Source organism: Sus scrofa, chromosome 9, assembly GCF_054392235.1.
Source record: "Sus scrofa isolate SSC_HxYL_T2T_F1_AM1 chromosome 9, Sscrofa_HxYL_maternal_Yorkshire_Landrace_v2.0, whole genome shotgun sequence".
Lineage (NCBI taxonomy): Eukaryota > Metazoa > Chordata > Mammalia > Artiodactyla > Suidae > Sus > Sus scrofa.
Window position 1 is genome coordinate 73,965,944 of NC_139391.1, and position 25,231 is coordinate 73,991,174.

The window sequence follows — 25,231 nt, forward strand, 5'->3', positions numbered from 1 at the left end:
GAAATACAGACCTTGTCTGGTTGTATACCCTGAAGTGGTCTGTGAGCCCCTGAAGATGACCCTGTCAAACTTGCTCAGATTATAGATTTTGAAATGACCTTGTAATTGACCTTTAGCCCATCCCAGTCTGCAGAGTCCTTTTGGCACAAGGACCAAGTCAGAGACACTCCTGTCTGTTCTCCTCAAGATCCTGAAAGGGCCCTGTGCACATAACCTCATCCTTACAGCCACAATCTGCCAGTATGCCAGCAGCCTTGTGGGTCCAGGGTCCCATGGGAGACAGACCATACACACCCTCCAAAGATCATGTATTTGGCTCCAAGCTCTCTCAGCCATTGTCCAGAACCAGTTCTGCCCTCTCATGACTCTGGCAGGAGCCAGACTCCCTGTACATCTGGAAATAGGCCCTCTGTCTGAGGCCCCACCTGTGGACCTGGAAGTGAATGCTTGTCCCAGGGCCACTCCACTGAACGTGATATTGGAGGCAGTCTCGCCTACCCAGGAAACCAACAGGATCGGTGCCCCCCTGAGCCCCTGGTAACCAGCCCACCGGGTGCAGACCACATTGCCCAAGACCCTTATAACCAGCTCCAATCCAGGAGGACTTTGATTCCCTGCAAACCTCTGTGCACCATTGGTGGGAATGTAAATTGGTGCAACCACTATGGAAAACAGTATGGAGGTTCCTCAAAAAATTAAAAAATAGCACTACCATTTGATCCAGCAATCTCACTTCTGGGTGTGTATCCAAAGAAAATGAAATCACTGTCTTGAAGAGATATCTGCACTCCCATGTTCATGTTCAAAGGCAATAGACCTAAAAACTTAGCTTGACTTGCAGTCTCAGGATCTAATTCATTAATGTGATTGAGAAGCTTTTAAAGGGAGCAGCAGTAAACAATATTTGTTTCAAAGTTAGTCTCTAGCGATGTCTATCACGGACTGCATTTGTTCACAAATATAAAAGCTAAAAGGTAAGCATTCCAAAAAACATAAACATGAAAATTCTTATAATATGCTATTGTCACACTATAATATGTTCTATTGTACATAGTTATACAAGAGAAAATTGTACCAAAATGAGTGTGTGTTGAAAAATATATATGAGACTTGCCTGGTGTTAGACTAATGGTTATACAGAGATGCACAAATATGAAATAAAACAAAGGTCAGTATAAATCATCAGTCTTCCTAATCACAAAAATTTTAAGTGTATACTGTGGGAAAGCAGGAAAATTCTGTTACAAGTTTTGCAGAAAATTGAATTATCAGGTAACTACAACTCTTTACAAATGAGAATTCTGACGTGTTAAAATTTGACACACAAGTCATTTACATTTGTCTCCTTTCAAATTTTAAACTCTTTAAAAATACATATAAAATATGTTTGGTAAACTTCTGCATCTCTCCTAGAACTTCCTGTAGGACTCATTAAAGATCCATTTCTGCAGAACCCAGTTTGAAAATCGATATCCCAGCAAATGAGAAATGGTTTAACCTAAGGCTTGACCAGAAAAATAAGCATCAAAACTAAATACTGGAAGAAGTATGGCAGGTCTGGTGACATAGGCAAAGATGAGACAGTTCCATACACAGAAAGAAACCATGGGGGTAACAGCTGTCTAAGGATTGAAGGGGTACTTTCTGGGAGAATTGATCCTGAGGCAGATGTTGACCAGTGGTTCTTACCAAGCATTCCTTTTTGTTGTCTTTTGTGGTCCTTTTTGAGGCAAAGTGACCTATGTATTGTAGTGTGAGAAGTCTTATATTTGTTTATATGACTAACAAAACTGATCCTTGGGTGGGTGTTTTTTGTTTTTGTTTGCAGTTCCTGATTTAAGATAATCTAGTTTGAAAGATAACTATGGAATTTTGAAACGTGTCTTAACTCTATTGTATCCCTTAAAAGTGAGAGTACCTATTCCATTTATATTTTCAAATGCGGGTTTCCTATTGCACTCCTCTTCAAAGTAATTTTTATTATATGTGTACCTTTTCTAAATTAATTAATTAATCAGTTAATCTAGATGGCTGACAAACAGATCCTTTGTATAGGGCACTACATCCAAATAAAAGGAAATCAAGTCGAACTTACATGAAATTGGGTCTTTTGGTCAGCTATGGACCTTCCCAGCCCACTCTGTTCTCAGATCCTCAGATTATTCTCATACATGCAGTGTTGAATTATTCCCGTCTTAGATTTCATCCCTAGCATTGTTGATCCTTAATCTTTGCTTATCATGAAAGTCATTTCAGTTGCAAAGACCAACTTTCTCAAAGCCTCACAGATTGCTTCAGGCTAAATCCTGTATTTGGCTTGATGCTGAGCACCCAACCAAAATTAATGGGAAACGTGCAGCTGCATCTCCAGGTGACCTCATCTTCCCTCGATCCCTTGTGTTCCTCCCACCCCCACCCCCACTCATCTTTTAACCACTTGGAGGACTGTTGTGACTGCTTCAGAGCAAAGCACACACTCTGTTTCAGTGACTTTCTTGCTACCTCATTTCACTTGAAGGCTGAATTTTCTTGTACTTGGGCCACGGATCAATTTCAGCAGCATGGATGTTTGTAATATACATAAATGAGTTGGATGAAGGCAATGAAACAAAATTTCTGAGTCTGCAAATGAAGCTGGAATTGGAAGCAGAGAAAATAATGAAGGGCAATGAAACCTGATTCAAGGAGAAGAGGGTTTGAGTAAGAGTGCCAACAAGCACCCAATCAACTTAAATGAAGATAAATATTAAATAATTTAGGAGCAAAGAACTAAGCTAGAGACTATCTGTTAAATAGAATAATGAATCAGCAGTCCAATCAGTGTACGGTTTGAAAGTTATTATAGGAAATCACACAAGCTTTCAACTCAGATGAAACCTAACAAGAAATTAATAGAAACACAATAATGGTTTAGTTTTTTAAAGAGATGGATTGCCTATCACAACAGTGAAAACACTGCAACACAGAACCTTGATTACATCACCAGAAATATTCTCATTTATTTGAATTCGTCAAAAAAGTTCTTATTGAGTTGGAAGTCCCACAAAGACGAAAACTCTGGTTCATTTTATGGTGAAGTTTCGTGCAAGAAATGCGCTTTGTTATACTACAAATGTACCACCCACTTTTTCCATAAACTTTTTATAAAACATTCCAGTAAATTCACCTGCTTTGACAGGATTGTGCTTACTTCATTGTATCATTGAGCTGCCATGTACTTAGCATTTAAAAGACACATTCAGAAGTTTTATAATAATGTAATAATTGGATTTAATGCTGATTGTGCACTAGCTTGGACACTAACCCAAGCACTTTATGTTTTACCTGTATTATCAAGTTCAATTCTTTACAAAAATCCTTTGAGGTAGGAACACTTTATATTTCACTGTTAAAGCCAGAGTCAAGGGCAGGGGGTGTTGAGAAGTTAAGTAACTTGTTTGAGGTCACTCCCAGTAAGAACAGGAACCTAGGTTCAAGCTCTGGGTTGCCTCAGAATCCATGTTATTAATCACCACATTATCCTTGCAAATTCTGTGCCAAAAGCCACAAGCATTGTAGTAACTTTCACTAATGAAGAAACTGAGGTACGGAGTAGTTAAATAACAATATAATGTTACATAGCTATTACATAACTTCACACTCAAATTCCAGTTGTCTAACTTTGAATTCCATGTTCTTCCTATATATGTTTCATACTCTCAAAAACTCTTACCTTTCTATCTTTGTGTACAAAATGGGATGAAGGAGAAAAACCAATAACTTTAGTCAGTAAACGGCCAGGAGGAATAATTTCAATAAATATTTTTTTGTATTGTTACCCCTGGTCATTACAAACATTGATAAATCAATCCCTCCAAAGGCTTTCATCATAAATAGGTTAATCAGCTGTTCCTTCTGGTGAAACATGAATGTAGCTGACACACCATCTTCAAGGAGAGGCTTTAATTCTTTTTTTTTTTTTTTTTTTGTCTTTTTGCCTTTTCTAGGGCCACACCCACAGCATATGGAGGTTCCCAGGCTAGGGGTCTAATCAGAGCTGTAGCCGCTGGCCTATGCCAGAGCCACAGCAACGCAGGATCCAAGCCATGTCTGCGACCTACACCACAGCTCATAGCAATGATGGATCCTTAACCCACTGAGCAAGGCCAGGGATCGAACCCGCAGCCTCATGGTTCCTAGTCGGATTCCTTAACCACTGAGCCACGATGGGAACTCCAAGATGCCTTAATTCCATCAGCACATTCATGTGAGGGAATATAGTGGCTGAGACAGTTATTAATAATACCTGTTTATTTTATAAACTGAGTACTTGGTTCAGAAATGCACTAAGGGAAAAGCAGTAGACTGTGGCTAGATTCTATGATGAGAATTTCATATTGGAAATCCTTGAGGACACTTCCAGAAGGTGAGAACGTAGAGTTAAGACCTATGAAGTGCCTACTCTTTTGCTGTATCATATCTTGACCCCTAGAATCCTTTCTTTGAAAGTATGTTCTAAAGATAACCATGTAAAAAACAGGGTAAAAGGGGGAAGAAAATACAAAGAAAAATGCATAGAAAAGTATTTTCCTCAAAATGTTAAATTTTATGTCAAATATGACTTACATGTTTGGAATCTACCTGTTCACTGGGAAGCAGAAGCCACTAGGACACTAGGAAATAGACCTAGTCGTAGGGACTGGGAAAAGGTACAGTTCAGTGAAAGGAAAATTGTATCAGGATGTGAGAAATAAGAGGAATTGGAGGTTTAGGCAGATGTTGGGCATTACAGATTTCAAGACTTTATAGTGGAAGTGCTACAGTTAGTAGATGGGCATAGCGATCTCGAGTTCAAGCCTGGATCAAGTGCATGATTTTCTTGTTGAAATATCTCTGCATGGGGAAAAATGCTCAGTAGGGTTTGGACTGGAATTTTGAGGTAGGGCATGCTCTCACCCAGGAGAACTTCAAGAATAAGTCAGACTCCTCATTTTAGAAGTGCTGGGAAATTTATAAAGACAAGGTTCAGATTCAGAGATGCAAATCAGAAACAGCTTGTGTACAATTACTGGGCGTTGTGATGTCAGAACTGAACTAACTGCAAATTTGACCTTCTGACCATCCCTGGAGAGTCCGCAAAAGCCTCTTTACCCTCTTTCATCTGGAAAAGGCTTTGGCCTTTGGGTGTTGGGTCACATAGATCATTTGATAGAAGAGGCAAACTTTGAAGCCTGGCATCCAGGTGGAGGCTAACAGTATGCATTTAAATCACCTCAGATTAATTAAACCAGTGTTTCAAGCACATGTATTTTACCAACACATTTTCCCTCAGGAAAATGACAACAAGAAACCATATTATCAAGGTAGTTTCAAGGTTATGTACCATATATATGGTACTTATATATCAAGTTTATGTTGGTATTGGATACATATTTCACCTGGGCTTCATCAGAAAACTTCAAATGTGATACATATCAAACTACCCCTAGAAATAAATGAGCACATTCTTTCTATTTTAATCATTTTTCCTCAAACCAGGATTCATTAATGGAATACAAAAAGCAATGCAATTTCAGAATGAAATCCTTTAATATAGCAGTTTTAGTGCACACAAACTGACTCTAAAACATCTCATTTCCTCAGAATCGCTACAGCAAAACTCAATAATCTGTATGCATTATATACACCAGCTCCTCCAGCAGGCAAGCTTAGCTTGCAGCTATTTGCATGGTGCACAGATCAACCATTTGGCAGGGCTGGTATTCAAATAGAGAGGTCAGAAGTGAATGTTTTGCATTTTCATCACATACATTTCATTTATGACAATATTTTTATACTTTTAATACTCTTCACGATACTCTCTATTTCATAAACTTAGTATAATTTTAAGGTGAACAGAAATAGCCACACCCCTTTAAAATATAAAATAAGATCTATTAACAATAATCAAACATCTCCATTATTTTTCACTGTTAATACTATAAAGAAGCTTAACTTACATTTATAAAAGGAGTAAAAAGTTCGATTTCCCACAAGAGGAAAAGGTATATGAAAATTGACTAATTTTGTATGCAAAATCAGAAGAAATTCATTTTAAGTAACTGGTGTAAAATCAATGTGAAAATTCTATTCCTTTCACATTTAATTTGTAGATAATATCACAAATCTATGTAAAAGTATTTCTAAATTAAATATAAGTTCCAAGAGGGCAGAGGTGGTGTCACTGTTATTTCCTGTTTTATATCTAGTACCTTGCATGAAACCCAGCACATGCAGGCCCTCAAGACAAATTTGCTGAATGCACACATTCAAAATAAATTTAATACATTTATGAAATATAATTTAATATTATGTATTTGTGTTTTCTCATTCAACAGATGTTAAAAGCACAGCCATTTATTGTGAGGTATTCTGTGAAACTACATATCATTTAAAGTATTGAGAACCATTGTTTATATGATAGCCATTCTGGGCTGTTTAGTATATGTGCTTCTTCATCAGTGTTTTAGATCATATGATATATCAAAATAGTCTACTGGCTCTATACCACTGAATTTTGCATTTAGGGTTGAAGAAGTGATACTCAGTCTTTAAAAATACATTGGAATAGAGTGAGAAGAAAACAGAGAAAATCATTTTAAGCCAAGGTATGTAACAGAAGCTAAAAAGGAGAGGTGGGGAAATGATCATGAGGCCAGCGTGAGGTAAAGGGTTCACGTAGACAGTAACTGAAGAGTTAGATGAGTTAAGTGGATCTTCATTATCAAGAGGCTTAACTATCAGATTTCTGAATGAATAAGGGGCAATACAATTAACAACTATTTGAAATCCCAGTGATGAGAAATAAAATTAGAAAAAAGGCACATTTTTCAGAAGTGCATTACCTCTATGAAGATGGGCTGGAAGGTAGGAAGACAAGGTTCAAGGTTACTGTAGCAAAGCAGGCATGAGGTTTAAAAAAGCCTGGACTGAGATGTTGGTCAGAAAAATCTGCAAGAGAAAAGGCAATTCAGTGCTATGTTATATAACATGAAAACGGAACCACTTCGGTATGGAGGAAGGACTAGAGTCAGGCGAAGAAAAAAATGTATCAGGTTTCCCAGCAGGAGACAGGGACATCATTGCAGGAAGCAGGTGATATCATTGAATATACTGAAGACACCAGGTTTTTGGAGGGAATAAGATGGTTACTTTGGTTTGGAGCTGAAAAGATTTAATGACTGGGCTGCCTCCTACTGGAAATATCTGATCGAGTTGTAAATACAGGGCTGGAACTCAGATAATGAACATGTGGAAATGGAACTATAGTTTTTTTTTAATGTTTTTGTTATTTAAAAAAATCATTGTAGCTGGTTTACAATGTCCCGTCAATTTCTGCTGTACAGCAAATTAACCCAGTTATACATATATATGCATTCTTTTTTTCACATTATCCTCCATCATGTTCCATCACAAGTGATCAGATAATAGTTCCTAGGACTATACAGCAGAATCTCATTGCTTATCAATTCTAAATGCAATCGTTTGCATCTTCTAACCCCTTCCTTGTTGCTCGCAGCATAACTACTTGGAGCTATAGCCGTCAAAGGCAGAGTTATTAAAAGAAAAAATAAAATGAAGATAATGGGTGAGTTTATCAAGAATGTAATTCCAATGTAAATGAACCTACTGGTTATAAATATTAGTTAATAAAAAAACCACTCATATTTATAATTAATGTTGTAAGTTAGTGGGTGTCACTAGTGCAGGAATTTCCAATTCTTATGATATCAAGGATCATTTTTAACATCGTGCATGATGAGGTTCTTCTCTTAAATGCGTATTGATTTAAGAATATGCTGATGAGCTATAAATTCAATGTTGTGAATTTATATTAATCTTGGCCAATAAATAAACTTGTAATATATTGCATATTGTGAGGCGTCTGAAATGGAGTGATGGGTCAAATATATGTCAATGAGCTTTTTCCAGACTTCCTGTTTCAGCCACTGACACTCTCTTCTTAGCAGTTATGTGGAAGAACTCTAGTGCCTTAGGACATATCCATAGCTGAGAACAAAGTTTTATGTTTTTAAGATTCTAAGCTTTAAAGACAGGAGTTAGAAATTGACTAAGGGATGCATGTGAATAGATAAACTCAGAATTTTTCTTGCTGTCAGACAAGATATTGGGTCTTCTAGGCTGGAGAGAAGTGCAGCCTAGGGGTGGATAGTTTGAGAAAGAAGAAAGGTAGTGTGATCACAAGCACTGTCTTCCCTACCGCATGGATCTGAGTGGTTGGAACACACACGGATGCCCTTGGAAGTGTGTGGGAATGGCAGAGTCGTGTCTTACATCTGTCTCTATCCACACAAGAAGGGCAAGTGGAGAGGGCCAGTGCCAACTTCTAAAAGCTCTCAACAATTACTGCAAATCTCCTGTGGGCTCTGTGTGGGGTCAGGAATTGAGATGAGAGAAAGAATGAGTCTTCCTCAGGAGGTCTGCTGATTGGGGTCAAGAACTATGTGGAAAAGTTGTGATATAGATCAGACGTCTGGAGCTAGAGCAGGAAATATCTCAGGCCAGTTGCCAAAAACTGTCACAGCTGCAAAGTCAGAGTCATCAGAAGAAAGAAAAGGCCATCATGAAGCATCTGAACTAGTAGAAATAATTAATAATAGAATATAATTTTGCTATACAATAAGGAGGAAATAGAGCATAAGCCATTGGAAATTAAAAGAGCGTGACCATTTCCTCCCTTTCAGCTCTTAGTGGACATCAGTTATGATACTGTACAATTAATCAGTTGTTTTGTTTTCTCATCCTTTTCCCACCTAAGAGAGCAGGAATGGGTGGCCTGTATCTTAGAAAGTGCATTGAGAGACAAGCACAGGCTTGAATGCTGATATTTCAGGGAGTTTTCAGTTAGGAAGAGGAGGAATAAAAAACCATGGGATCAGTGGTTTTCAAAGAAAGATGAGCCATGAGGTGAAAAGAAAGATGGGAGACTATCTCCATATACAGTAAAACATTTAAAGAAAGGAGTTACTTTTTATTTTTTAAAATTTTATTGAAGTATGGTTGATTCACAGTGTTGTGTTAATTTCTACTGTAGAGTGATTCAGTTATATATATATATATATACACCTCTTCTTTGTCAGATTCCTTTCACATATAGATTATCTCAGAGTATTGAGTAGAGTTCCCTGTGCTATACAGCAGGTCCCATAAATATTTTAAATACCACAGAGTAGTTTCCAGACCTTGGCTCGAAGGGGTCTCACTTTTATTATTTTTTAATCAACATAATTTTATTGTTTTTATTATGGTTGATTTACAATGTTCTGGCAATTTCTGCTGTAATGCAAAGTGATCCAGTTATATGTATACATGTATGTATATGTATGTGTATATACTCACATACACACACACACACATTCTTTTTCTCAGATTATCTTCCATCCTGTTCTATCACAAGTGATTGGGTATAGTTCCCTGTGCTATACAGCAGGATCCCATTCCCTATCCATCCCAAATGCAACACTGTGCATTTATTAACCCCAGACTCTCAATCCATCCCACTCCTCCCCCAATCCCCGGCAAACACAAGTCTGTCCCCTCATGTCCATGATCTCTTTCTGTTTTGTAGATAGATCATTTGTGGTGTCTCACTTTTAGAAAACTTCTTCTACTCTAGAACAACTTCACTCTCTTTAAGTAGTCTTATAGGTCATGATCTATATAAAGGATAATCATATTTATTTGGAAATGCAGGAACAGTACAGCCGACAGGTCACAGAAGGTCAAAGAGGATGATTCTATCAGATGTGGCAAGATTTAAGTCCAGAGTTACCTTTTAGGGAAGCATGTCCGTAGAAAAGCTGGCAGAAGACAAATTACAAGGGGTTAAGTAAGAAATACATGAGGAAAGGAAGAACAAAAAGACATGAAGATCAAAGAAGCAGTCTGTAAAAAGACACGAGTTAGAAAGAATAACCTATGTTAAATTTAGAGTGGAAAGGAAGAATCTAATGCAGATATTTTTATTGCTGGAAAATTCTTCTGGAGAGAAGAAAAATAGCTCATGATTTGCTGTTACATTTAAACTGTAGACATATTTAATAAATAAATGCTTTCCTGCAGAGTTATGTCATTAGTGTGGGAGAAAAAAATATCCAACTAATAGTTATCATCTATTCATAAGCATGAAGTATATCATGTTTGGGTATAATTAGTAAGAGACAATCAATAAAGGAAAAAAATATTTTTAATCACTAATAGACCTGAAATAAATCATGCATTAGGTATAATTACTGGGAGAATACTTGGATCATTGCAAATAATTTGACAACATGATTCTATTTAATTCACCTGCCTCTTTTAAATGAAAACAGGATGCATGTGATGTATTTTATACTAGCACACTGAATTAAGGCTAAGACTACCATTAGAGAATAAAAGACTGCCTGGTCTTTTAATGAGTTGTAGAATAGTCAAAATGTCTTGACTTTGCATTACACTTTCTATCATCACATTATTTTAAATTAAAAGTCTCCTCAGTCTCTAACGGGAATAGCTATCTCTATAAGCACTCTTGCAAATTGTCAGCTGCCCCAGTGGTGGTTGTTAATCTGCCTGGTAGAACTTGAGCCATAACATAGTCCCTTGGACCTAGGCACCAGGAACCACTGAATTTTGTTCATCTTTTACCTTCTGATTTTATTTCCATGGTCACTTCCCTTCTACACTCTTACTGCCACATCTTTGCACTATTGCTGTAGTCAGGTAATTAGTCTCCTGTTACCTATCTTTCTTTTATTTTCTCCTTTACTCCAATACACAATCTTCTTTAAGCACATATTTAATCACTTTACTCTCTTTTTCAAAAATCATCTGAGTTCCTCCTTTGTTATCCATTAGTTGATTGCTTGCTTTTCTAGCAGATGAAAAATAGTATTTTTCCACTCTGCCCCTAAAGAGAATTTATCTGTCCTACCACTGCTGGTAAGTGATTTGCCTCATGTGGTATGTGTTTAATTAATCTACATGTGGAAATTAAATGTGTTATGTGCCTATTTGGATTAAACTCTGTTCTGGGTCCTGGTAACATAAAGATGGCTCTGCATCTTGGAAAAAGACAAATATCCATGGCATTTTCCCTTGAAGAGCACATCTGTCTGGTGTGGCAAGCAGATGACAAAACCAGTGATGCCAACATAGAATCTGGAAGAAGAGCACAGAGAGGAAAAGACAAATTAATGTTTCAGAACAAATAAGCTGGTTGGTGGAATGCTAGGTACCATTAGGCAGTTGAGTTGGGGGTGCCCTAATCAAATAAAATAGCACAACCAAAACATCATACAATTTAGTATATTCACAAAGTTTTAATAAGTTCACTATTGCCCAATGACGAATGGTCACATAGGTTAAATAGTGAGCCAGTGGGGAGGACCTAAATGATTTGAAATGCTGCTATAATCCATTTTTCAATATAGAAGAAAACATGTTGGAAGCAGTGTGGAGGATGGTTTGAGTTGAATGAACTAAAGGCAAGTTGACCAGGTAAAGGTCTATTACAGTGAGATTCGGTGAGCTATAGTGTGGGTCTGGATGAAAGGCGCCAGCATGAATAGAATTAAGGGAACAGATTTAAGTGACACCTTAGCAGTTTTCTTTTTAATTAATAGACCTTATATTTTAGAGTAGTGTTAGATCTGCAGAAAAGTTGAACAGAACATACTGAGATTTCTGTATTCCCACTCCACTGACACCCCTGTTTCCCCTATGATAAACATCTTGTGTTAGCATGGTATACTTGTTCCCACTGATGAGTAATGCTTTGATGACTGTTATTAACTTTAGTCCATCGTTTACATTAGGGTTCACTCTTTGTGTTGCACAGACTTTTATGTAATGTGAATTGACAGGAATGCACAGTGTAATGCCCACCATTACCATAGGAAAACAGAATAGTTTCTCTGCTTTAACTACACCTTGTGTTTACAGAAACATCCTCCACCTCACAAAATCCAAGGCAACACTGATCAGTTTACTGTATCTATAGTTTTACCTTTTGTCATATAGTTAAAATCATACCATATGAAATCTTTTTAGATTGCCCTCTTTAACATAGCAATATGCTAAGGCTTTCTCCATGTCTCGTGTTGCTTGATCGCTCATTTCTTTTATTATTGAATAATATTCCATTGTATGAATGTACCATAGTGTGTTATGCACTTACTTTCTGAAAGACATCTTGATTGTTTCCAAATTTTGAATTTTGGATCAAGCTGCCGTAAACATCAATGTGTAGATTTTTGTATGGACATAAGTTTTAAAGCCATTTTGATAAATACCAAGAAAGTTATTGCTGGATCATTTGGTACAAGTATGCTTAGCTTGCAAGAAGCCACCCACTATCTTCTGAGGTGGCTGTACTATTTTTCATTCCCATGAGTAATAAATGGAGTTCCTGTTGCTCCATAACCTTGACAGCATTTGGTGTGTTAGTGTTTTGGATTTCAGCCATTCTAATAGGTGTGTAGTGGTGTCCCATTGTTGTTTTAATTTGCAGTTCCCTGATGATATATGATGTTGAGTACCTCTTCATATCCTTATTTGCCATCTATATATCTTCTTTAATAAGATGCCTGTTCACATCTTTTCCTTACTTTTTAATTAGTTTGTTCTTTTCATACTGTTGGCTTTTAATAGTTGTTTATATATTTTGAACACATTTTTCAGTAGATAAATATTTTCTCCCACTCTGTAACTTGTATTTTCATTTTTTTTAAGGACCATACCCTCAGCATATGGAAGTTCCCAGGGTAGGGGTTCATTTGGAGCTCTAGCTGCTGGCCTATGCCGCAGCAACACCAGATCTGAGCTGCGTCTGCAACCTACACCACAGCTCACAGCAACGCCGGATCTTTAACCCACTGAGAAAGGCCAGAGATTGAACCTGCATCCTCATGGATAGTGGTTGGGTTCATTACCACTGAGCCACGGTAGAAAGTCCATGTTTTCATTTTGAAAACTGGCTTTTTCAGAGCAGAGTTCTTTAATTTTAATATAATTGAGCCTGTCATTTTTTTTTTCTTTCAAGAATCATGCTTTTAGTGTTATATCTAAAAGTTATTTACCAGCACAACAATGTGGCTATACTCAATACCACCAAACTATACACTTAAAAATTGTTAAAATGGTAAATTTTAAGTCCTGTATATTTTCTCTCTCACACACACACAAAACTACATACATATACATAAATTCATTGCCATATCCAAGTTCACCAAAATTTTTTCCTATGTTATCTTCTAGAAGTTTGGTAGTTTTACATCTTACACTTAGGTCTATGATCTATTTTGAGTTAACATTTGTGAAAGTCAATGTATAGATTCATTTGGTTGCATGATGATGTCCTGTTGTTACAGCACCGTTTATTGAAGACTGTCCTTAGTCGATTGAATTGCCTTTGCACATTTGTCAAATATCAGTTGGCTCTATTTATGTCGGTCTTTTGGGGGGCTCTCTATTCTATTCTGTTGATATACTTATCTGTCCTTTCACCAATACCAAACTGTCTTGATCACTGTATCGTTACAGTAAGTCTTCAACTGGGGTCCTCTATCCTCTCTTTGTTCTTTTTCTTTGATACTGTGCTGGCTGTTTTGGGTCATTTGCTTTTTCATATAATCTTCACAGTCAATTTATTGATATACACAAAGTTACTACTGGAATTTTGATTGGGATTGTGTTGAATCTATAGGTCAAATTAGTAATAACTGATATCTTAAGAGTATTAACAATTTTGTCAAGTGTCACTAGCATTACAGGTATAAGTTGTCCAGTGCTTGTTTTAAGTAGAGAGTAAAGATGCAAGAACTGGGAATGACTCCTAGATCTCTGATTAGGGTAAGGGGATGGGTCTTGTCATGGAATTGGGAATATGATTGTGCAGTGATAATGGTAAATCAGAGGTTGAATATTTAGAATTTGAATTTCCACAGGGACACCAGATAGATACACATAAAACATTCAGTTGAATAAAGAGATATAGAATACAGGGGACTAAAAAAAAAAAAAAAAAAGAATACAGGGGACTGGACAGGGTATAAAGATTTAGAAATCTTCCACATGCATATAATCAAATCCATGGGTCTATACGTTGTTACCTAAAGAGAACATATGATGTGAGAAGGTGTTAGAAAATATAAATGTTTAAGAGCGAATGTAGCAAAAGTTGCTCAAGAAGGCATCACGCAGAGTTCCCATTGTGGCTCAGCGGTTAACAAATCTGACTAGGAACCATGAATGAGGTTGCAAGTTTGATCCCTGGCCTTGCTCAGTGGGTTAAGGATCTGGCGTTTCTGTGAGCTGTGGTGTAGGTCGCAGATGTGTCTCGGATCCTGCGTTGCTGTGGCTGGGGCGTAGGCTGGCAGCTACAGCTCTGATTCAACCCCTAGCTTGGGAACCTCCATGTGCCGCAGGAGTGCCCCTAAGAAAAGGAAAAAAGACAAAAAAAAAAAAAAAAAAAAAAAAAAAAAAGAAGGCATCACAGTGAAAGTGCCAGAGTTGAAATTAAATAAAACAATAAACGACAGAAAAAAATTTAGAAACCGTAAGGAGAAAGAATGTCAAGAAAGAAACACATTAGTGGTGCCAAATGTAATAAAGTAGCATAAAGGGTACAAATGAGAGGGAAAATCATATTTCATAGACATGAATTAATAGAGCCATGAATGTAGACAACCCATTAACAAATGCTTTCCCTGAGAGAGGGAGCATTATAATTAGAGATGATGGAGGGACTGGGGTGGGGGGGTTAACAGCATCACTACTGTTGTCACCATTAGCAGCATTGTCACCATCATAATCACAATCATTGTTTAGATGGGATAAATTGGCCTAGGTTTATATATTGAGGGCAAAGAACTAGTAGAAGGTTGGAAAGTGACAAACAACGATGCTTTCCCAAAGTGGTGAAAAGCAATGTGATTTTGAGCACAAATGCAGGAGTTAACCTAGACAAAGGACTTTCACTCAAGCAGTTAATAAATGAATAGAAATGTGGTTAAATGACAACTAGCTTGATATGTGGGCCCTAGTGAAAAAAACGAATATAAATGCTAAGAATTTAATAATCATTTTTCAAAATGGAATATAAAATTTCTCCTCTAATCCTAAATAAGTGCTTAAGAAAATATTAATCTAACTTACTTCTGTTTTACTTTATTTTTTTAACTTTATAAACAATTTTTATTACACAAACATCACATAATTGGATATTTCACTACTCTGCACAAAATTTTTCTTACTCTCCACCAAAAGACTATTTCTTAACTCCTCATTTGGTGATGGCAAGCACTAAAATCCTGATTTTAACAGAAGCATTGTAAAAATGCCTCAGTGATTTAAGCTGAAAGCAGTACATTGGTACATGGCTCTTGTACTTACTTATCAGGAATATACAAATGTCATTATTCAAACATGCAAAATAAATTATCTCTAGGCATGGACCATGACAGTAGGAAACCATTCTATGCTGTCAACTGAAACCAGCAACTGATGGTTCTTCAGTCATCTCCTTCATCTGACCTCTCTTGAAGTTAATGGTGAGGAACGCTGCCTTGGGCTTCCTCTCACAGTTCACCAATTATGATAAAGCACCATTCTAGGAGTTAGAACAAGCCACCTCCCATTCCATCCATTCTGCCCATTCCAGGATCCTTCTTCTTAACTGAGCATTGATTCCTTGGTGAATCAAGGAAATTTTCATTTCCTTCATTTCAAGTAGAAATTTTCATCTCCTTCTCCCTGAAATCATGTGGAATATGCCAATGAAATTGAAATGTGAGTCATTGAGGCAACTCCCCAGGCTCTTTCTCATTCCTGAGAGTGATGGCAGTGTAGTATGGTCAGGAGATGTGGCAAATTTGCACATCTCAGCTGACTTTTTACAAAACAGTCCAGTGTTCAGGTAGATGAATGTATCCATGGACATGAGTTTGGACATGAGTTTGTTCCTTGAATGAAATCTGGTGCCACTGGTTTCAGTATTTCTTACTGATGCTGTCTTTGCTTACTGCCCCCCAAAGATCAGTCACAGATCATTTAAATCAGAGAATTGATTATATGGGCATGAAAAGGCCTGGAAAAGCAGGACAGAGGAACATATCAAATTTTAATTACAGGGATAAATGATCATAACTGGGAAAAAAACGGTAGGGCGTGAGGTCACCAATGCTTAGAATCTTGAAGGGTTTCCTGGATTTTCTTGCATTTATCTCTACAAATTTTAATTACAGGGATAAATGATCATAACTTGGAAAAAAATGATAGGGCATGAGGTCACCAGTGCTCAGAATCTTTCAGGATTTCCTGGAACCAGTTCAGAGAGAGGTAGGAAACCCAGAAATGTGCTGGGACGTCTTGGAGGTTCTGAGACCTAGTGCTTGGGCTAAGGGTGGGATTCTGGGCTATCTAGTTATTAGGGCTGCATTTAGCTTTACTGTGTCTACAGAGACCAGCAACAAGAGAGTCTGTTTCCTGTCTTTCTGCCTCCATTTTTCTTATGAGTTCTTCCAGTGGAAAAATATTGGGTGAGGAATTAGGAAAGTGTAGTTTACAGGAGGGGCCCTAGCTTCCATAAACGTGCACAGCAGAACCCATAGAAATAGGAAAGGGAAATGAGGGCAAATGGAATTATGACTGGCAAAATGAACTTTCTACCGGGAGCATCCTGTGACAAGAGGGTAGGGTAGAAGAGGGTTTTACATGGAAATTGCCATCACTTCTGCCATCCACTCAACCATGTATCTGAATTTGGGACATTCCAAACATGGAGCAAAAGATTCAATCTCTAAGGCCGGACTTTGGTCGTCTTCTAAGGCAGAAAGATGAGGCAGACATCCGCCAAAGCTTATACTCTGAGGGGGATTCACAGAGACTGATATTTTTATCTGACCCATTGTCTGGTGTCCTGGAGGTTTCCCACCCCAGGAAGAGGTACCATATTAAGATAACATGAGGGGAGAATTATGCCTGTAGTTGTACCACAGGAGACTGTAACATGGGAGAAAAGAAGAGCAAGACAGAAGAAAACCAAGACGTCTTGATCCCAGAGGTATCCTCAGGGAGATCCATTTAAGATCAGTATGGAAGTTAATTGTCTGAAAATTGATTCCTGTAAAAATATCATAACCCTGTATTTCTCGGGAAGTTTTTAGGAAATCCTATATGTGCTTGTACTTCACTTTGAAGACTGCTGAAATAGATAACATTAAAAAAAAATGTGTAGGGGAGTCAAAATGTATACTCATATCATTCAAAAAAGAAAAAAGGAACATTTTTGTTTCTGTAATATTTTCACCTTGTTCTGAATTCTTCTATTAATTACTACTAATGTGACTGTGGGTAGCATGGCATTTGAATGCTCTATTTAGAGGTCACAGTTTAACACTAAAATTGATCACTCTGATTCAATTTAACATTTAATTTATCCATGAGGAGTGGTTTTCCTCTTGCAAAGAGTTTCCTTTCACTCTCCTTCTCCCAATGGTGTTGTTTGGAGGCTGAGATGGGGATGTGTATTCAATGGTTATCTCATGTTGCCTTCCCTTCAAATGTCCATCTTCCCCTGTGGGGGTGTCCTGGAGGCTGCTTGATGACCAGTCCCATCTTTTAGGGCAAGTTTCAAGCTTCTGATGTTGGGACCATTGTCTCTCTTTTGGGCAGATACTGTATCTGAGGTCTCTATGTCTAAACCACTGGCCTTTTTCCTTGTTTTGGGTCTTTTCAATTCTTCTGTTCATGACCCAGGGACCTCTGGCAAATTACTGTATTATTTGGCACAGGTCAGGGGTGAATGGAAACACTGTCACCTGGTTGAAACACTGTCTTCAACCTTTTCTGTGCCTGAACTTGACACACAGTTTTGACTGCTTAACTGCCCCATGTGAGCTTGTAGGGCACTATCCAGCTGGTTATCTCCAGAGGATGCAGGGGAAAATCCCCCGCTGCTTACATCACATACCTTCATCCCAGGTTTTGGTCCAGAAATGGGAGGTAGTTTGGTCTCTATCTTAATCTCAATACTTAATAATCTCATTTAATAATAAATTACTAATAACAACAACAAAACTAATTTGAAACACAAAACAATCATTAATCCTTTTGTTCTAGGGCTTATTTTTTCTATTATTGAAATTTTAATGCTTTGCATTGCATGGATGAAAGTTCCAATCAATTAATGAACATACTGTCTAAAATGTTTTTGTCTCTACATGTGTTTTTATGGGCAGAGGAGAAATAACTATTTATTTTTCACATAATGTGGCTTTCCAAATAGCATCATTCCATCTTACATAAGGTCAAACATCCATAAAATATATTGTTTGAGAAAATAAATTACATTCCAGATATAAAATTGCTTTAAACTCCTACTATAAATTTGTTAAGTATTCAGTGGATATTATGACAAAATAGAAGTTAAATGATCTGAAAAGCATTATAAACTTTTTTTTTGTATGAGGCTTCTTCGATAACCTTATTTACTGAAGTGTAATATGCATACAGATATATGTGCAAATCATAACTCTATAGAAATCCTTACTGTTAATACAGACACATTGCTTGAATTCTCAGGAAAAACAATTGTGAAGTATTTCTATTGAACCTGATACACACTATTCCCATTTGACCTCTGCTCATGCTGTGTGGAATTACAACTCTGTGGTTAAAATGGATTTAAGAAATAAATATCTATTTTTTAGTGTATTACCATTTTTCCCTTCATTTCAACTCCTCTATCTACCAGCAGAGATACATTCTCATCATGGCAACAATTTCTTACCCTATTGATAGTCTTTCTATGGTTTTAATATGCATTTTATCCCGGGAAACAATAGGCAAAGAATTTCTAAAGCGTGTTTATTTTTCTAAGCTGCTTGTGTTCTGATTGCCTTAATGCTGGTAGACTTGAGAGTTTCAATAGGTACAAGAATATCTGTGCTGTCTCTGTTAGCTTTTCATAGTTCTCTGATTAGACATACATTTAATTACATTAAGAAATTATGCATGTTTAAATAATGAGAACACTCTAAGAAAATTGTACTGTGGCCTTAAATAAAAAAATAAAAACTCTTTGCAGGGCTTTACCTATTATGAACATATCTAATTTCTTAATGGAATATTGAGATTTTGGCTAATTACAGTCATCATTATTAGTGAGTATTAATTAGTTAATTATTAAAAAATCAGTGGAAAGGATTTTTTTTTCAATTAAGGACGGAAAAAGATCATGACTCTTGAATGAAGTATTTGTACTGTCTATGGTTCAGTATGTATAAGATTTATGACAGGCATTCTTATTACAAACCTTATGTTCTATCTTAATTAAAAGACCTGAAATACATAGAGTAGCTTCATTTTAACTGGATATTCTCCATCTCCTGCTCCACATGGAAAGTCCTCAAAGGAGTGAGCCTCCATTTCTATATTCAACTCTTAAATCTCCAAATGGGATATTTTGAGTCTTCATAAACTCTCTGGTTAAAATAAAATTACTAGCAACAACTATTTCTTGTATAACTTTGAAAAAATGGAAATAAATTTTACCTAAAATGTATTTCAAGGGTTCAAATATTAAGCTTCTCTTCTAGCGACAAAGAATTCTTCTTACCAATTATGCTGATTAATAGTGCAGGCACTTCGTTTTCATGAAAGTTAGTGACTTATATTCCTAGTCTTCATTTCCAATTGATTTACCAGCATAGTTACTTATATCTCCTTCCTCTAAAAACAAAATTTGGAGGTAATTATTGGGAAAATTTCCCCCCCAAGAACAGACTCTTAAATGGACTGGATTCCATTAGAGCCTTGTAGTAGACTGAAGAATGGTCCCCCGAATATTAGATGCTGATGCCTAGAACCTGTAAATGTTACCATGAATGGCAAAGACTTTTCAGATATGATTTAATTAAAATTTATTATTGAGATGGAGATAAAATCTATGATGGTAATAGTCCCCAAGTGTAATCACAAGCATCTTTTAAAAAGAGAAGCAGGGAGAGATTAGACTATATAGAGAGGAGAAAGCAAAGCAATGTGAAGATAGAACTAAGAGATTTGAAGATGCTGACCTTATAGATTGGAGTCATGTGCCATAAACCAAGGAGTTTTGACAGTCATGAAGCTGGAGGAGGCGAGGGGTGGATTCTCCCCAAAAGCCTCCAGAGAGAATGTGCCCCAGGTGAAAACCTGATTTTGGCTTGGTGATACTGATTTCAGACTTCTGGCTTCCCAAAATATGACAGAACAAGTTTCTGTTGTTCTAAGCCAACAAGTTGGTAGTTCAATGATACAGCAGCCAAAGAAATCAAATCAGGCACCATGCTTTACCTACAGAGTAATGTTAGGACAGCAACTGGGTTATATTAAGCCAATGTGAGTCTCATATGTTTCTTATGTTTCTTTCAAATTGAATATTACCCAGATAAAGGAGTTTTCCAAACATATCATTAAAAAAAATAAAACTATATCCTGTGTTATAGCTTATTCATTGTAATTGATCAACTTCCTGGTTACCGTTTAAAATAATTAAGACTGTGCTTTGTGAAGACTTTCTCCAATTGTGAATCAAAAGAGCCATTACCCAGTATGATACCCAAATGGATAAGTTCAAGTAATTTGCTCAATGGAATGAAGTCTGAAAAAGTTCAAATTGTGATGATTTTCAGTTATAAGGTTGATGCTGTCTTGACTGAATTGCAGGTATATTAAACTTATGGTAATTTTGGCAGTGAGAAAATTTGGCATTCAAATTCCCATATTCAAAAACTATGTGACTGTTGAAAAATAAGCTTTAAAACCTCATAATTATGATACTTTCTTTTTTCACATAAATGTAAAATAATACTTCAAATTCTTAAAAATATTCCAGTAAATTTTTTAGAGTTTGAGTTTTGTGACTTTTTCTCAAAGTTGATCATGAATACTTTTTCCTCATTTCAGCTACTCTTAAAAATGATGGAAAAATGTACCGTTTGTCAGCAGACATTTCACTGTTTTGCAGGCCCAGTGTGTAATAGGAGAATTGCTTTTGTGCCTTGAAGTTTTTTTCCATTTGAAAACAGAAATTTGCAATCAAGGAACAACCAATCTTAACCTAGACCAGGAAGAAACTAGATACAACTTCTTTCACATATAGACTGAAAAAAAATTTGTTTTGAAGATTGACACACATTTTTGAATGCTACCACCTGGTTACACTCTTAATCTTACAATTATTTTATGACATCTTATTTTGTTCCCATGTTAGTTAAAAGAGCTAAGGCTCAGAGCAATTAGATATCTTCCCCTTGGAATACTGAGTCAGGCTGGAGACCCAGGTCCAACTAGCTCTTTTCTATCTCTATTTAGCATTACTTTAATAAAACAGTCATTTCACTAATTATTATAATAATCCCATAGTTCTCAGACCACATAACTTCATTTGTATGTAGAAAATAGATTTTGACTATTTGTGTATTTTGCAAAATCCATCTTCTCTCAGAAATTACAGGAAACATGCCATTCAGCAAATAATGAAATAGGATTTAGTGTTGATTAAATAAAAACAAAATGTTACCTCCTAAATTTTACAGTGCAGTGTAATGAGTTTTTCAGAAGACAGGAAAAAAACCATAACATTAAGTGCCCCTGGATCTCATACTTTTAATGTCATGAACTTAAGTTTCATCCAAAGTGCACTAACAACCTATTTATTGCTTTTTGATTATTTCGGTTGTTACCTAGAAGGTAATCAGGCCTAAACTTGTTTTGGCAAAAAGTTATAAAACTCCAAGTCCTCATTAAAAATTGCAAAATGTGTTCTTATCGTAAATCTGTCTGACATTCCCCGTACATAACTCTAGGGTTCCCTGCAGGAAGGGGTATATAGAGATTAGATGACATCAGTGAAAATAATGGTGGCGATGATGATGGTAATGGGACTGATGATAGATCTGACATGAAAGAAAGTTCAGCCCTGGAGAGTTCTATAAACCATTCCCAGTCAGGTCCAGGTCAACATTAGAGTTTTTTCAATATGTACATGCCTTTTAAATTTTATAAACCATTTCATCAATTAATCATTAATTTGTCATTAGACTCAGTTCAGTGAATGAGTAAAGGAATATTACATTTCAGTACTTATGATGTTCCAGGCATTAGACCTCGCCTTTGGCACACATGACCTTGAATGGCTACTATGGTCTTTGGTATCACTCACAGTGACTTCCTACTCTGGCTGCATGTCAGTATTGCCCAGAGACATTGAAAGTAATTGATGCCTGGCCTAGACATCATTCCAGAAAAATCATACCAGGATCTTTCAAGAGGTCTAAGGCAAATATCAGGATTGCCTTTTTTTCCCCTTAATTCTCCCAGGTGAATTAATAAAATATGAGACCAGGGGTATGGAGAGATCATTAGCTTCAAGGTAAAAATATCAGTCCATCTTAACTCTATTTGGTCAGTTTATAAATTTCAGGAGGCCTTTCTTAATTGAACAACTTTTCTAGCAAAAAAAAAAAAAACATACCTCTATAACACATGAGGTATTGAAACATGAAATCAGTTTGCTGTCCTTCATTCTACCTCATAATCAGAATAAATCAATAATCACAAAATAACATACCCAAAGGACATTTACCTCTAATTCTGATATACTTTAGTTTATCTTCTTTATACTCAATTTACTGTTTCCTTCTATAAAGTCAAAAATATGTATCTGGTCTGGGAAATTCCAGTAAAGAGAATTAGAAATTAGAATAGGGAGCATGAAACATAGCACCTGGCTGTGCCCAGTTACTCCAATATGGCAAACTATTTACTCAGGTAAGACCAACCTTGTTTGACAACTGTAGCACGGGAAACTACTAAGGCATAAAAATCAATTAAAATTACACAATTTAAAAATTGTGTGTTTATTGATTTTTCTCACTACATTTCTGTTTGTTTACCATGTTCAATACTTCTAGCAAAGTTTATTTCCAAGTGGGCCAGATTCCTTTGACATTTCTAGCATCTTTTTTCATCTCATGGACTGAAAAAGAGATGGAGCAAAGTAAAGAGTTATTGGTAAAATTCAACTAATGGCCCTCATGAAGCACAGAAGAAATAGCACAAAGAAAATTCTTGCCTTAAATAACAGTATTTCAGGTGCAGCCTTTTGTATCCTTTTAAAAACAAAGATCAAAAAAAAGATTAAAACAAACAAACAAACCCCAAACTACCTATATTCATCAACCTAAAGTTCATTGAGTTGGATTTTAGTTTAGGCAGTTTTTGTTTGTCTTTGTTTTTTGTCGTTGTTGTTTTTTACTTCCATTTTGTTGATATGGAAGAAGATAACATTTTTTTGTGAACTCCTCAAAACTTGTGAGAAGAAAAGCAATAATAGTAGTAAAGATTACTATTTAAAAGTAAGTTTCTCAATAGAAATAGCTGTTTGACCATGTTAATGATTAACATGCTGAACAAGGTACTTTGGGAAACTACACTGCTTCTTCCAATAAAAATAGAGACACCATTGATGTGGCATTTACTGTGCAAGACATTTTGCATATATTGTCTGACCCACTCACCCCCAAATATGCTTTTATTTCCCCACCTTGTAAGGGTGGCAGCTGATAACCTGGGAGGTTAAGGAACTTGCCAAAGAGATAGCAGAGCCAAGATATGAATCCACAGTCACAGCCTGTGCTATGTTTCATACCACCAAGCCTTCTGTTACTCAACACTTTACAGCAAATTGGTAAAGAGCTCATTGCTTTGTGGTTAACTACTTGCTATTTGGTTTAGAAGTCATGAAAGCTTCTTTGGGGTTGGGTTGATGTATAAGGCTCATATGAACCCTACCTAAAATTTTACCTGGGAAGATGTATTCTATGAAGTTTCTGTTTAAGTTGTTAAGATGTCTTCAGGATGGTGGTGTACCTGGCATACTTGACAGCTCATTTTTAACAGCTCATTTTACTCTGTAGTACAGAAGTATTTTTAGTAATAATCATGGAATGAAATAAATGATGAAAATGACCAAAGTAATATTAGGTAAAAACTTTTCTTGGAATTTTGCATAACCATATTTAGTTCAGAAAATAAGAAAACAAATGTTACAGTATAAAACAGTAATACATCATAATTTTAAATTACATAAATTTGTTTTAAAAAATAAGTATTGGCCTATCACACACAGTAATGGATTATAACATTACGAGTTCTGCTTCTAGTCTTCTGTCAAATTCTAAATTTTTAATACAGAGACTCCAAAGAGTTGTACAGAAGGAGAGAATTAAAGTAAATCAAATTCTCTTTATCCATTTTCATAATCAATATGTTATTAATATTATTAATGGAGAGCTAGGTAGTAGCAAAGAGACATGAACTACACAGGAACAAACTTTAAGGATTCCAAACTGCTTTGCACTTATTCTCAACACAATTGTGTATAGCTGGGTCTCTGTATGTGAGGGGGAGGGGGCAATTGAATAACTAGGAATTATCTGAATTAACATCCAGCTACAATAAAGTATTTATTAAAACATAAGTAACAAAATGTACTAATTAAAATGCATGAATAATATGTATTAAATATTTATGTATCTGTCTATCTATATAATTAAAACAGAACAACAACAAAAAAAGGAGTTCCCTTTGTGGCTTAGCAGTATGAAGCTGACTAGTATCCAAGAGGATGTGGATTTGATTCTTGGCTTTACTTAGTGGGTTAGGGATCTGGTGTTGCTGTCAGCTGCACTGTAGTTCGCAGATGTGACTTGGATGTAGAGTTGCTATGGCTGTCGGATAGGCTGGCAGCTGCAGCTCCAATTACACCCCTAGTCTGGGAAAATCTGTAAACCAAGGATGCAGCCCTAAAAAGCAAAAAAAAAAAAAAAAAAAATTTAAACACACTAGTTTTTTAGAACTATGCTATTCAGTATGGTAGCCACTGGCCTACCTGCGACTGTATAACATTAAACTTAAGTTTATTAAAATTAAAGACATTAAAATCTCAGATTCTCAGTCCCATTAGCCACATTTCACATACTGAATAGCCACAGGTGGCCAGTAACTGCTGTAATGGACAACATAACATGTTATCAGGTAGCATGGATTTGAATCTTAGCTCAATGAACACCATTATTGGTGAAAACTACTTTATTATTAGCATTGTTTAGAATTTCCAGTGCAAGTGAATGATAAAAATCAGACTGACATTTAGTAGGTGTTA

At 36.3% G+C, this 25,231-nt stretch overlaps 1 protein-coding gene and 1 long non-coding RNA gene across 4 annotated transcripts in view; both read left to right on the forward strand.

Annotated features, from left to right (window-relative positions):
• The window catches only part of ZNF804B (zinc finger protein 804B), a 506,235-nt gene that overhangs the window by 301,575 nt on the left and 179,429 nt on the right, over positions 1–25,231 (forward strand). The gene's annotated exons all lie outside the window — the stretch shown is intronic.
• LOC146399982 (uncharacterized) lies at positions 1,491–7,594 on the forward strand. The gene is made up of 2 exons (XR_014815744.1): positions 1,491–6,380; positions 6,461–7,594. It is a non-coding gene; the product is annotated as an uncharacterized LOC146399982 (long non-coding RNA).